The sequence below is a fragment of the Mytilus edulis genome, unplaced genomic scaffold (assembly GCF_963676685.1).
Source record: "Mytilus edulis unplaced genomic scaffold, xbMytEdul2.2 SCAFFOLD_875, whole genome shotgun sequence".
NCBI classification, from domain to species: domain Eukaryota; kingdom Metazoa; phylum Mollusca; class Bivalvia; order Mytilida; family Mytilidae; genus Mytilus; species Mytilus edulis.
This window is the reverse complement of record NW_027268965.1, coordinates 18,922-30,443: the sequence shown is the minus strand read 5'-3', so window position 1 is coordinate 30,443 and position 11,522 is coordinate 18,922. Positions and strand designations below refer to the sequence as shown.

The following is an 11,522-nucleotide window of genomic DNA, read 5'->3' as shown; positions in this document are numbered from 1 at the left end:
AGAGCGGTGCAAGCACCTAACATCTCACCTAGTTGCAAAAATCAGTTTAATATCGAAGTACCCACATGGGGTACGTATCAGATATTAAGCTGATAAGAACAGATACTACACTTTGATCTTAGCCAAAAGGCCGAGAAGCGATACTCAAATCTCTCCGAGTTTCCAAAGCCTACAAATCCTATTTCTTACTCAAACACGGTGTTTTAATTTTAACCAAAGCTACACAACTTTTGCAAATTTATATACAAAAAGCACACGAAACACGAGATCTTGATTTGCTTCAAATACCTGACAGCATGAAACGATTTCTGCATGACAAAACGGGTGTGAAAATAAAAAGCGGCTTGTGAAATACGGCAAGTCGCGAGAATACATTTTTAAACGTATATCATACGTATACGTATTTAATCTTAATCGAACGAAATAACATGATCATGTTGATTCATCCTAGGTCCGACGAACGCAGTTTTTAAAGCCTAGGAAATTTCTAGGAAATTTCTTTAATCACAAAATAAATTCAACGCTTTTTCACAATCTGCACGGACTTTTCACTGTCTCGTTTAGTTAACACAAATATAAACAGTTCATCTGTTCTATTTTTTTTTAAGGAATTGACCGGTACAGCTATTTTTAAATAAATTTTAGAAGGAGGAAAAAACTTACCGGCCGACTGCAGTTTCCATCGTTTGCCCTCGTTCTGAGGCGACGTCGCTATTAACGATGATTGAAACAGTAGAAGGGGACGTAATTCTTTTCCCCGCGTTTTTCCGTAACGCTAAAAATTCATAGTTTCTTTTTAGGAACGAGAATACATTATTACACTGACATGTGCTGTTATAAATACAAGAAAGCGACAACAAAAATATTACATTACAAGGAAAGAAAATAACTTTTTAGAGAACAGACATAAAATAAAATGCAACTTATTTCACATGCACGAGAAGTAAAATTATTTACAACAATGAGTAAAACTATACAATTTACACAAACTCCTTAAAAAGAATACTAAGAAAGATATATAGAAAAAGTACACATGTAGCAGTGAAAAGCATTAGAGAATATTTTACTGGGGCTGTTTCGCAGGCTATTGAAGGGAAAGCTACTTTTCTATTTTAATTTATTTTCTCCCCAAATAGGGGAGTGAGCCGATCCTGGAGGTACTGCAATACCAGGCCAACTCGTGGCAAGAGCGGTGCAAGCACCTAACATCTCACCTAGTTGCAAAAATCAGTTTAATATCGAAGTACCCACATGGGGTACGTATCAGATATTAAGCTGATAAGAACAGATACTACACTTTGATCTTAGCCAAAAGGCCGAGAAGCGATACTCAAATCTCTCCGAGTTTCCAAAGCCTACAAATCCTATTTCTTACTCAAACACGGTGTTTTAATTTTAACCAAAGCTACACAACTTTTGCAAATTTATATACAAAAAGCACACGAAACACGAGATCTTGATTTGCTTCAAATACCTGACAGCATGAAACGATTTCTGCATGACAAAACGGGTGTGAAAATAAAAAGCGGCTTGTGAAATACGGCAAGTCGCGAGAATACATTTTTAAACGTATATCATACGTATACGTATTTAATCTTAATCGAACGAAATAACATGATCATGTTGATTCATCCTAGGTCCGACGAACGCAGTTTTTAAAGCCTAGGAAATTTCTAGGAAATTTCTTTAATCACAAAATAAATTCAACGCTTTTTCACAATCTGCACGGACTTTTCACTGTCTCGTTTAGTTAACACAAATATAAACAGTTCATCTGTTCTATTTTTTTTTAAGGAATTGACCGGTACAGCTATTTTTAAATAAATTTTAGAAGGAGGAAAAAACTTACCGGCCGACTGCAGTTTCCATCGTTTGCCCTCGTTCTGAGGCGACGTCGCTATTAACGATGATTGAAACAGTAGAAGGGGACGTAATTCTTTTCCCCGCGTTTTTCCGTAACGCTAAAAATTCATAGTTTCTTTTTAGGAACGAGAATACATTATTACACTGACATGTGCTGTTATAAATACAAGAAAGCGACAACAAAAATATTACATTACAAGGAAAGAAAATAACTTTTTAGAGAACAGACATAAAATAAAATGCAACTTATTTCACATGCACGAGAAGTAAAATTATTTACAACAATGAGTAAAACTATACAATTTACACAAACTCCTTAAAAAGAATACTAAGAAAGATATATAGAAAAAGTACACATGTAGCAGTGAAAAGCATTAGAGAATATTTTACTGGGGCTGTTTCGCAGGCTATTGAAGGGAAAGCTACTTTTCTATTTTAATTTATTTTCTCCCCAAATAGGGGAGTGAGCCGATCCTGGAGGTACTGCAATACCAGGCCAACTCGTGGCAAGAGCGGTGCAAGCACCTAACATCTCACCTAGTTGCAAAAATCAGTTTAATATCGAAGTACCCACATGGGGTACGTATCAGATATTAAGCTGATAAGAACAGATACTACACTTTGATCTTAGCCAAAAGGCCGAGAAGCGATACTCAAATCTCTCCGAGTTTCCAAAGCCTACAAATCCTATTTCTTACTCAAACACGGTGTTTTAATTTAACCAAAGCTACACAACTTTTGCAAATTTATATACAAAAAGCACACGAAACACGAGATCTTGATTTGCTTCAAATACCTGACAGCATGAAACGATTTCTGCATGACAAAACGGGTGTGAAAATAAAAAGCGGCTTGTGAAATACGGCAAGTCGCGAGAATACATTTTTAAACGTATATCATACGTATACGTATTTAATCTTAATCGAACGAAATAACATGATCATGTTGATTCATCCTAGGTCCGACGAACGCAGTTTTTAAAGCCTAGGAAATTTCTAGGAAATTTCTTTAATCACAAAATAAATTCAACGCTTTTTCACAATCTGCACGGACTTTTCACTGTCTCGTTTAGTTAACACAAATATAAACAGTTCATCTGTTCTATTTTTTTTTAAGGAATTGACCGGTACAGCTATTTTTAAATAAATTTTAGAAGGAGGAAAAAACTTACCGGCCGACTGCAGTTTCCATCGTTTGCCCTCGTTCTGAGGCGACGTCGCTATTAACGATGATTGAAACAGTAGAAGGGGACGTAATTCTTTTCCCCGCGTTTTTCCGTAACGCTAAAAATTCATAGTTTCTTTTTAGGAACGAGAATACATTATTACACTGACATGTGCTGTTATAAATACAAGAAAGCGACAACAAAAATATTACATTACAAGGAAAGAAAATAACTTTTTAGAGAACAGACATAAAATAAAATGCAACTTATTTCACATGCACGAGAAGTAAAATTATTTACAACAATGAGTAAAACTATACAATTTACACAAACTCCTTAAAAAGAATACTAAGAAAGATATATAGAAAAAGTACACATGTAGCAGTGAAAAGCATTAGAGAATATTTTACTGGGGCTGTTTCGCAGGCTATTGAAGGGAAAGCTACTTTTCTATTTTAATTTATTTTCTCCCCAAATAGGGGAGTGAGCCGATCCTGGAGGTACTGCAATACCAGGCCAACTCGTGGCAAGAGCGGTGCAAGCACCTAACATCTCACCTAGTTGCAAAAATCAGTTTAATATCGAAGTACCCACATGGGGTACGTATCAGATATTAAGCTGATAAGAACAGATACTACACTTTGATCTTAGCCAAAAGGCCGAGAAGCGATACTCAAATCTCTCCGAGTTTCCAAAGCCTACAAATCCTATTCTTACTCAAACACGGTGTTTTAATTTTAACCAAAGCTACACAACTTTTGCAAATTTATATACAAAAAGCACACGAAACACGAGATCTTGATTTGCTTCAAATACCTGACAGCATGAAACGATTTCTGCATGACAAAACGGGTGTGAAAATAAAAAGCGGCTTGTGAAATACGGCAAGTCGCGAGAATACATTTTTAAACGTATATCATACGTATACGTATTTAATCTTAATCGAACGAAATAACATGATCATGTTGATTCATCCTAGGTCCGACGAACGCAGTTTTTAAAGCCTAGGAAATTTCTAGGAAATTTCTTTAATCACAAAATAAATTCAACGCTTTTTCACAATCTGCACGGACTTTTCACTGTCTCGTTTAGTTAACACAAATATAAACAGTTCATCTGTTCTATTTTTTTTTAAGGAATTGACCGGTACAGCTATTTTTAAATAAATTTTAGAAGGAGGAAAAAACTTACCGGCCGACTGCAGTTTCCATCGTTTGCCCTCGTTCTGAGGCGACGTCGCTATTAACGATGATTGAAACAGTAGAAGGGGACGTAATTCTTTTCCCCGCGTTTTTCCGTAACGCTAAAAATTCATAGTTTCTTTTTAGGAACGAGAATACATTATTACACTGACATGTGCTGTTATAAATACAAGAAAGCGACAACAAAAATATTACATTACAAGGAAAGAAAATAACTTTTTAGAGAACAGACATAAAATAAAATGCAACTTATTTCACATGCACGAGAAGTAAAATTATTTACAACAATGAGTAAAACTATACAATTTACACAAACTCCTTAAAAAGAATACTAAGAAAGATATATAGAAAAAGTACACATGTAGCAGTGAAAAGCATTAGAGAATATTTTACTGGGGCTGTTTCGCAGGCTATTGAAGGGAAAGCTACTTTTCTATTTTAATTTATTTTCTCCCCAAATAGGGGAGTGAGCCGATCCTGGAGGTACTGCAATACCAGGCCAACTCGTGGCAAGAGCGGTGCAAGCACCTAACATCTCACCTAGTTGCAAAAATCAGTTTAATATCGAAGTACCCACATGGGGTACGTATCAGATATTAAGCTGATAAGAACAGATACTACACTTTGATCTTAGCCAAAAGGCCGAGAAGCGATACTCAAATCTCTCCGAGTTTCCAAAGCCTACAAATCCTATTTCTTACTCAAACACGGTGTTTTAATTTTAACCAAAGCTACACAACTTTTGCAAATTTATATACAAAAAGCACACGAAACACGAGATCTTGATTTGCTTCAAATACCTGACAGCATGAAACGATTTCTGCATGACAAAACGGGTGTGAAAATAAAAAGCGGCTTGTGAAATACGGCAAGTCGCGAGAATACATTTTTAAACGTATATCATACGTATACGTATTTAATCTTAATCGAACGAAATAACATGATCATGTTGATTCATCCTAGGTCCGACGAACGCAGTTTTTAAAGCCTAGGAAATTTCTAGGAAATTTCTTTAATCACAAAATAAATTCAACGCTTTTTCACAATCTGCACGGACTTTTCACTGTCTCGTTTAGTTAACACAAATATAAACAGTTCATCTGTTCTATTTTTTTTTAAGGAATTGACCGGTACAGCTATTTTTAAATAAATTTTAGAAGGAGGAAAAAACTTACCGGCCGACTGCAGTTTCCATCGTTTGCCCTCGTTCTGAGGCGACGTCGCTATTAACGATGATTGAAACAGTAGAAGGGGACGTAATTCTTTTCCCCGCGTTTTTCCGTAACGCTAAAAATTCATAGTTTCTTTTTAGGAACGAGAATACATTATTACACTGACATGTGCTGTTATAAATACAAGAAAGCGACAACAAAAATATTACATTACAAGGAAAGAAAATAACTTTTTAGAGAACAGACATAAAATAAAATGCAACTTATTTCACATGCACGAGAAGTAAAATTATTTACAACAATGAGTAAAACTATACAATTTACACAAACTCCTTAAAAAGAATACTAAGAAAGATATATAGAAAAAGTACACATGTAGCAGTGAAAAGCATTAGAGAATATTTTACTGGGGCTGTTTCGCAGGCTATTGAAGGGAAAGCTACTTTTCTATTTTAATTTATTTTCTCCCCAAATAGGGGAGTGAGCCGATCCTGGAGGTACTGCAATACCAGGCCAACTCGTGGCAAGAGCGGTGCAAGCACCTAACATCTCACCTAGTTGCAAAAATCAGTTTAATATCGAAGTACCCACATGGGGTACGTATCAGATATTAAGCTGATAAGAACAGATACTACACTTTGATCTTAGCCAAAAGGCCGAGAAGCGATACTCAAATCTCTCCGAGTTTCCAAAGCCTACAAATCCTATTTCTTACTCAAACACGGTGTTTTAATTTTAACCAAAGCTACACAACTTTTGCAAATTTATATACAAAAAGCACACGAAACACGAGATCTTGATTTGCTTCAAATACCTGACAGCATGAAACGATTTCTGCATGACAAAACGGGTGTGAAAATAAAAAGCGGCTTGTGAAATACGGCAAGTCGCGAGAATACATTTTTAAACGTATATCATACGTATACGTATTTAATCTTAATCGAACGAAATAACATGATCATGTTGATTCATCCTAGGTCCGACGAACGCAGTTTTTAAAGCCTAGGAAATTTCTAGGAAATTTCTTTAATCACAAAATAAATTCAACGCTTTTTCACAATCTGCACGGACTTTTCACTGTCTCGTTTAGTTAACACAAATATAAACAGTTCATCTGTTCTATTTTTTTTTAAGGAATTGACCGGTACAGCTATTTTTAAATAAATTTTAGAAGGAGGAAAAAACTTACCGGCCGACTGCAGTTTCCATCGTTTGCCCTCGTTCTGAGGCGACGTCGCTATTAACGATGATTGAAACAGTAGAAGGGGACGTAATTCTTTTCCCCGCGTTTTTCCGTAACGCTAAAAATTCATAGTTTCTTTTTAGGAACGAGAATACATTATTACACTGACATGTGCTGTTATAAATACAAGAAAGCGACAACAAAAATATTACATTACAAGGAAAGAAAATAACTTTTTAGAGAACAGACATAAAATAAAATGCAACTTATTTCACATGCACGAGAAGTAAAATTATTTACAACAATGAGTAAAACTATACAATTTACACAAACTCCTTAAAAAGAATACTAAGAAAGATATATAGAAAAAGTACACATGTAGCAGTGAAAAGCATTAGAGAATATTTTACTGGGGCTGTTTCGCAGGCTATTGAAGGGAAAGCTACTTTTCTATTTTAATTTATTTTCTCCCCAAATAGGGGAGTGAGCCGATCCTGGAGGTACTGCAATACCAGGCCAACTCGTGGCAAGAGCGGTGCAAGCACCTAACATCTCACCTAGTTGCAAAAATCAGTTTAATATCGAAGTACCCACATGGGGTACGTATCAGATATTAAGCTGATAAGAACAGATACTACACTTTGATCTTAGCCAAAAGGCCGAGAAGCGATACTCAAATCTCTCCGAGTTTCCAAAGCCTACAAATCCTATTTCTTACTCAAACACGGTGTTTTAATTTTAACCAAAGCTACACAACTTTTGCAAATTTATATACAAAAAGCACACGAAACACGAGATCTTGATTTGCTTCAAATACCTGACAGCATGAAACGATTTCTGCATGACAAAACGGGTGTGAAAATAAAAAGCGGCTTGTGAAATACGGCAAGTCGCGAGAATACATTTTTAAACGTATATCATACGTATACGTATTTAATCTTAATCGAACGAAATAACATGATCATGTTGATTCATCCTAGGTCCGACGAACGCAGTTTTTAAAGCCTAGGAAATTTCTAGGAAATTTCTTTAATCACAAAATAAATTCAACGCTTTTTCACAATCTGCACGGACTTTTCACTGTCTCGTTTAGTTAACACAAATATAAACAGTTCATCTGTTCTATTTTTTTTTAAGGAATTGACCGGTACAGCTATTTTTAAATAAATTTTAGAAGGAGGAAAAAACTTACCGGCCGACTGCAGTTTCCATCGTTTGCCCTCGTTCTGAGGCGACGTCGCTATTAACGATGATTGAAACAGTAGAAGGGGACGTAATTCTTTTCCCCGCGTTTTTCCGTAACGCTAAAAATTCATAGTTTCTTTTTAGGAACGAGAATACATTATTACACTGACATGTGCTGTTATAAATACAAGAAAGCGACAACAAAAATATTACATTACAAGGAAAGAAAATAACTTTTTAGAGAACAGACATAAAATAAAATGCAACTTATTTCACATGCACGAGAAGTAAAATTATTTACAACAATGAGTAAAACTATACAATTTACACAAACTCCTTAAAAAGAATACTAAGAAAGATATATAGAAAAAGTACACATGTAGCAGTGAAAAGCATTAGAGAATATTTTACTGGGGCTGTTTCGCAGGCTATTGAAGGGAAAGCTACTTTTCTATTTTAATTTATTTTCTCCCCAAATAGGGGAGTGAGCCGATCCTGGAGGTACTGCAATACCAGGCCAACTCGTGGCAAGAGCGGTGCAAGCACCTAACATCTCACCTAGTTGCAAAAATCAGTTTAATATCGAAGTACCCACATGGGGTACGTATCAGATATTAAGCTGATAAGAACAGATACTACACTTTGATCTTAGCCAAAAGGCCGAGAAGCGATACTCAAATCTCTCCGAGTTTCCAAAGCCTACAAATCCTATTTCTTACTCAAACACGGTGTTTTAATTTTAACCAAAGCTACACAACTTTTGCAAATTTATATACAAAAAGCACACGAAACACGAGATCTTGATTTGCTTCAAATACCTGACAGCATGAAACGATTTCTGCATGACAAAACGGGTGTGAAAATAAAAAGCGGCTTGTGAAATACGGCAAGTCGCGAGAATACATTTTTAAACGTATATCATACGTATACGTATTTAATCTTAATCGAACGAAATAACATGATCATGTTGATTCATCCTAGGTCCGACGAACGCAGTTTTTAAAGCCTAGGAAATTTCTAGGAAATTTCTTTAATCACAAAATAAATTCAACGCTTTTTCACAATCTGCACGGACTTTTCACTGTCTCGTTTAGTTAACACAAATATAAACAGTTCATCTGTTCTATTTTTTTTTAAGGAATTGACCGGTACAGCTATTTTTAAATAAATTTTAGAAGGAGGAAAAAACTTACCGGCCGACTGCAGTTTCCATCGTTTGCCCTCGTTCTGAGGCGACGTCGCTATTAACGATGATTGAAACAGTAGAAGGGGACGTAATTCTTTTCCCCGCGTTTTTCCGTAACGCTAAAAATTCATAGTTTCTTTTTAGGAACGAGAATACATTATTACACTGACATGTGCTGTTATAAATACAAGAAAGCGACAACAAAAATATTACATTACAAGGAAAGAAAATAACTTTTTAGAGAACAGACATAAAATAAAATGCAACTTATTTCACATGCACGAGAAGTAAAATTATTTACAACAATGAGTAAAACTATACAATTTACACAAACTCCTTAAAAAGAATACTAAGAAAGATATATAGAAAAAGTACACATGTAGCAGTGAAAAGCATTAGAGAATATTTTACTGGGGCTGTTTCGCAGGCTATTGAAGGGAAAGCTACTTTTCTATTTTAATTTATTTTCTCCCCAAATAGGGGAGTGAGCCGATCCTGGAGGTACTGCAATACCAGGCCAACTCGTGGCAAGAGCGGTGCAAGCACCTAACATCTCACCTAGTTGCAAAAATCAGTTTAATATCGAAGTACCCACATGGGGTACGTATCAGATATTAAGCTGATAAGAACAGATACTACACTTTGATCTTAGCCAAAAGGCCGAGAAGCGATACTCAAATCTCTCCGAGTTTCCAAAGCCTACAAATCCTATTTCTTACTCAAACACGGTGTTTTAATTTTAACCAAAGCTACACAACTTTTGCAAATTTATATACAAAAAGCACACGAAACACGAGATCTTGATTTGCTTCAAATACCTGACAGCATGAAACGATTTCTGCATGACAAAACGGGTGTGAAAATAAAAAGCGGCTTGTGAAATACGGCAAGTCGCGAGAATACATTTTTAAACGTATATCATACGTATACGTATTTAATCTTAATCGAACGAAATAACATGATCATGTTGATTCATCCTAGGTCCGACGAACGCAGTTTTTAAAGCCTAGGAAATTTCTAGGAAATTTCTTTAATCACAAAATAAATTCAACGCTTTTTCACAATCTGCACGGACTTTTCACTGTCTCGTTTAGTTAACACAAATATAAACAGTTCATCTGTTCTATTTTTTTTTAAGGAATTGACCGGTACAGCTATTTTTAAATAAATTTTAGAAGGAGGAAAAAACTTACCGGCCGACTGCAGTTTCCATCGTTTGCCCTCGTTCTGAGGCGACGTCGCTATTAACGATGATTGAAACAGTAGAAGGGGACGTAATTCTTTTCCCCGCGTTTTTCCGTAACGCTAAAAATTCATAGTTTCTTTTTAGGAACGAGAATACATTATTACACTGACATGTGCTGTTATAAATACAAGAAAGCGACAACAAAAATATTACATTACAAGGAAAGAAAATAACTTTTTAGAGAACAGACATAAAATAAAATGCAACTTATTTCACATGCACGAGAAGTAAAATTATTTACAACAATGAGTAAAACTATACAATTTACACAAACTCCTTAAAAAGAATACTAAGAAAGATATATAGAAAAAGTACACATGTAGCAGTGAAAAGCATTAGAGAATATTTTACTGGGGCTGTTTCGCAGGCTATTGAAGGGAAAGCTACTTTTCTATTTTAATTTATTTTCTCCCCAAATAGGGGAGTGAGCCGATCCTGGAGGTACTGCAATACCAGGCCAACTCGTGGCAAGAGCGGTGCAAGCACCTAACATCTCACCTAGTTGCAAAAATCAGTTTAATATCGAAGTACCCACATGGGGTACGTATCAGATATTAAGCTGATAAGAACAGATACTACACTTTGATCTTAGCCAAAAGGCCGAGAAGCGATACTCAAATCTCTCCGAGTTTCCAAAGCCTACAAATCCTATTTCTTACTCAAACACGGTGTTTTAATTTTAACCAAAGCTACACAACTTTTGCAAATTTATATACAAAAAGCACACGAAACACGAGATCTTGATTTGCTTCAAATACCTGACAGCATGAAACGATTTCTGCATGACAAAACGGGTGTGAAAATAAAAAGCGGCTTGTGAAATACGGCAAGTCGCGAGAATACATTTTTAAACGTATATCATACGTATACGTATTTAATCTTAATCGAACGAAATAACATGATCATGTTGATTCATCCTAGGTCCGACGAACGCAGTTTTTAAAGCCTAGGAAATTTCTAGGAAATTTCTTTAATCACAAAATAAATTCAACGCTTTTTCACAATCTGCACGGACTTTTCACTGTCTCGTTTAGTTAACACAAATATAAACAGTTCATCTGTTCTATTTTTTTTTAAGGAATTGACCGGTACAGCTATTTTTAAATAAATTTTAGAAGGAGGAAAAAACTTACCGGCCGACTGCAGTTTCCATCGTTTGCCCTCGTTCTGAGGCGACGTCGCTATTAACGATGATTGAAACAGTAGAAGGGGACGTAATTCTTTTCCCCGCGTTTTTCCGTAACGCTAAAAATTCATAGTTTCTTTTTAGGAACGAGAATACATTATTACACTGACATGTGCTGTTATAAATACAAGAAA

The 11,522-nt window shown here is 35.6% G+C and overlaps 9 non-coding genes and 1 pseudogene across 9 annotated transcripts; all 10 read right to left on the bottom strand.

The window, feature by feature from the left end:
• LOC139509177 (U2 spliceosomal RNA) lies at positions 1-142 on the bottom strand (annotated as a pseudogene; the record flags this gene model as incomplete).
• Positions 143-1,135: 993 nt separating this feature from the next.
• Positions 1,136-1,328, bottom strand: LOC139509176 (U2 spliceosomal RNA). Its single transcript, XR_011661607.1, has one exon. It is a non-coding gene; the product is annotated as a U2 spliceosomal RNA (small nuclear RNA).
• A 993-nt stretch (positions 1,329-2,321) lies between these two features.
• On the bottom strand, positions 2,322-2,514 carry LOC139509175 (U2 spliceosomal RNA). Its single transcript, XR_011661606.1, has one exon. It is a non-coding gene; the product is annotated as a U2 spliceosomal RNA (small nuclear RNA).
• Positions 2,515-3,506: 992 nt separating this feature from the next.
• LOC139509174 (U2 spliceosomal RNA) lies at positions 3,507-3,699 on the bottom strand. Its single transcript, XR_011661604.1, has one exon. It is a non-coding gene; the product is annotated as a U2 spliceosomal RNA (small nuclear RNA).
• A 992-nt stretch (positions 3,700-4,691) lies between these two features.
• Positions 4,692-4,884, bottom strand: LOC139509173 (U2 spliceosomal RNA). Its single transcript, XR_011661603.1, has one exon. It is a non-coding gene; the product is annotated as a U2 spliceosomal RNA (small nuclear RNA).
• A 993-nt stretch (positions 4,885-5,877) lies between these two features.
• Positions 5,878-6,070, bottom strand: LOC139509172 (U2 spliceosomal RNA). The gene has a single exon (XR_011661602.1). It is a non-coding gene; the product is annotated as a U2 spliceosomal RNA (small nuclear RNA).
• Positions 6,071-7,063: 993 nt separating this feature from the next.
• LOC139509171 (U2 spliceosomal RNA) lies at positions 7,064-7,256 on the bottom strand. Its single transcript, XR_011661601.1, has one exon. It is a non-coding gene; the product is annotated as a U2 spliceosomal RNA (small nuclear RNA).
• A 993-nt stretch (positions 7,257-8,249) lies between these two features.
• Positions 8,250-8,442, bottom strand: LOC139509170 (U2 spliceosomal RNA). Its single transcript, XR_011661600.1, has one exon. It is a non-coding gene; the product is annotated as a U2 spliceosomal RNA (small nuclear RNA).
• Positions 8,443-9,435: 993 nt separating this feature from the next.
• On the bottom strand, positions 9,436-9,628 carry LOC139509168 (U2 spliceosomal RNA). Its single transcript, XR_011661599.1, has one exon. It is a non-coding gene; the product is annotated as a U2 spliceosomal RNA (small nuclear RNA).
• Positions 9,629-10,621: 993 nt separating this feature from the next.
• Positions 10,622-10,814, bottom strand: LOC139509166 (U2 spliceosomal RNA). The gene has a single exon (XR_011661597.1). It is a non-coding gene; the product is annotated as a U2 spliceosomal RNA (small nuclear RNA).
• Between the last annotated feature and the right edge of the window lie 708 nt (positions 10,815-11,522).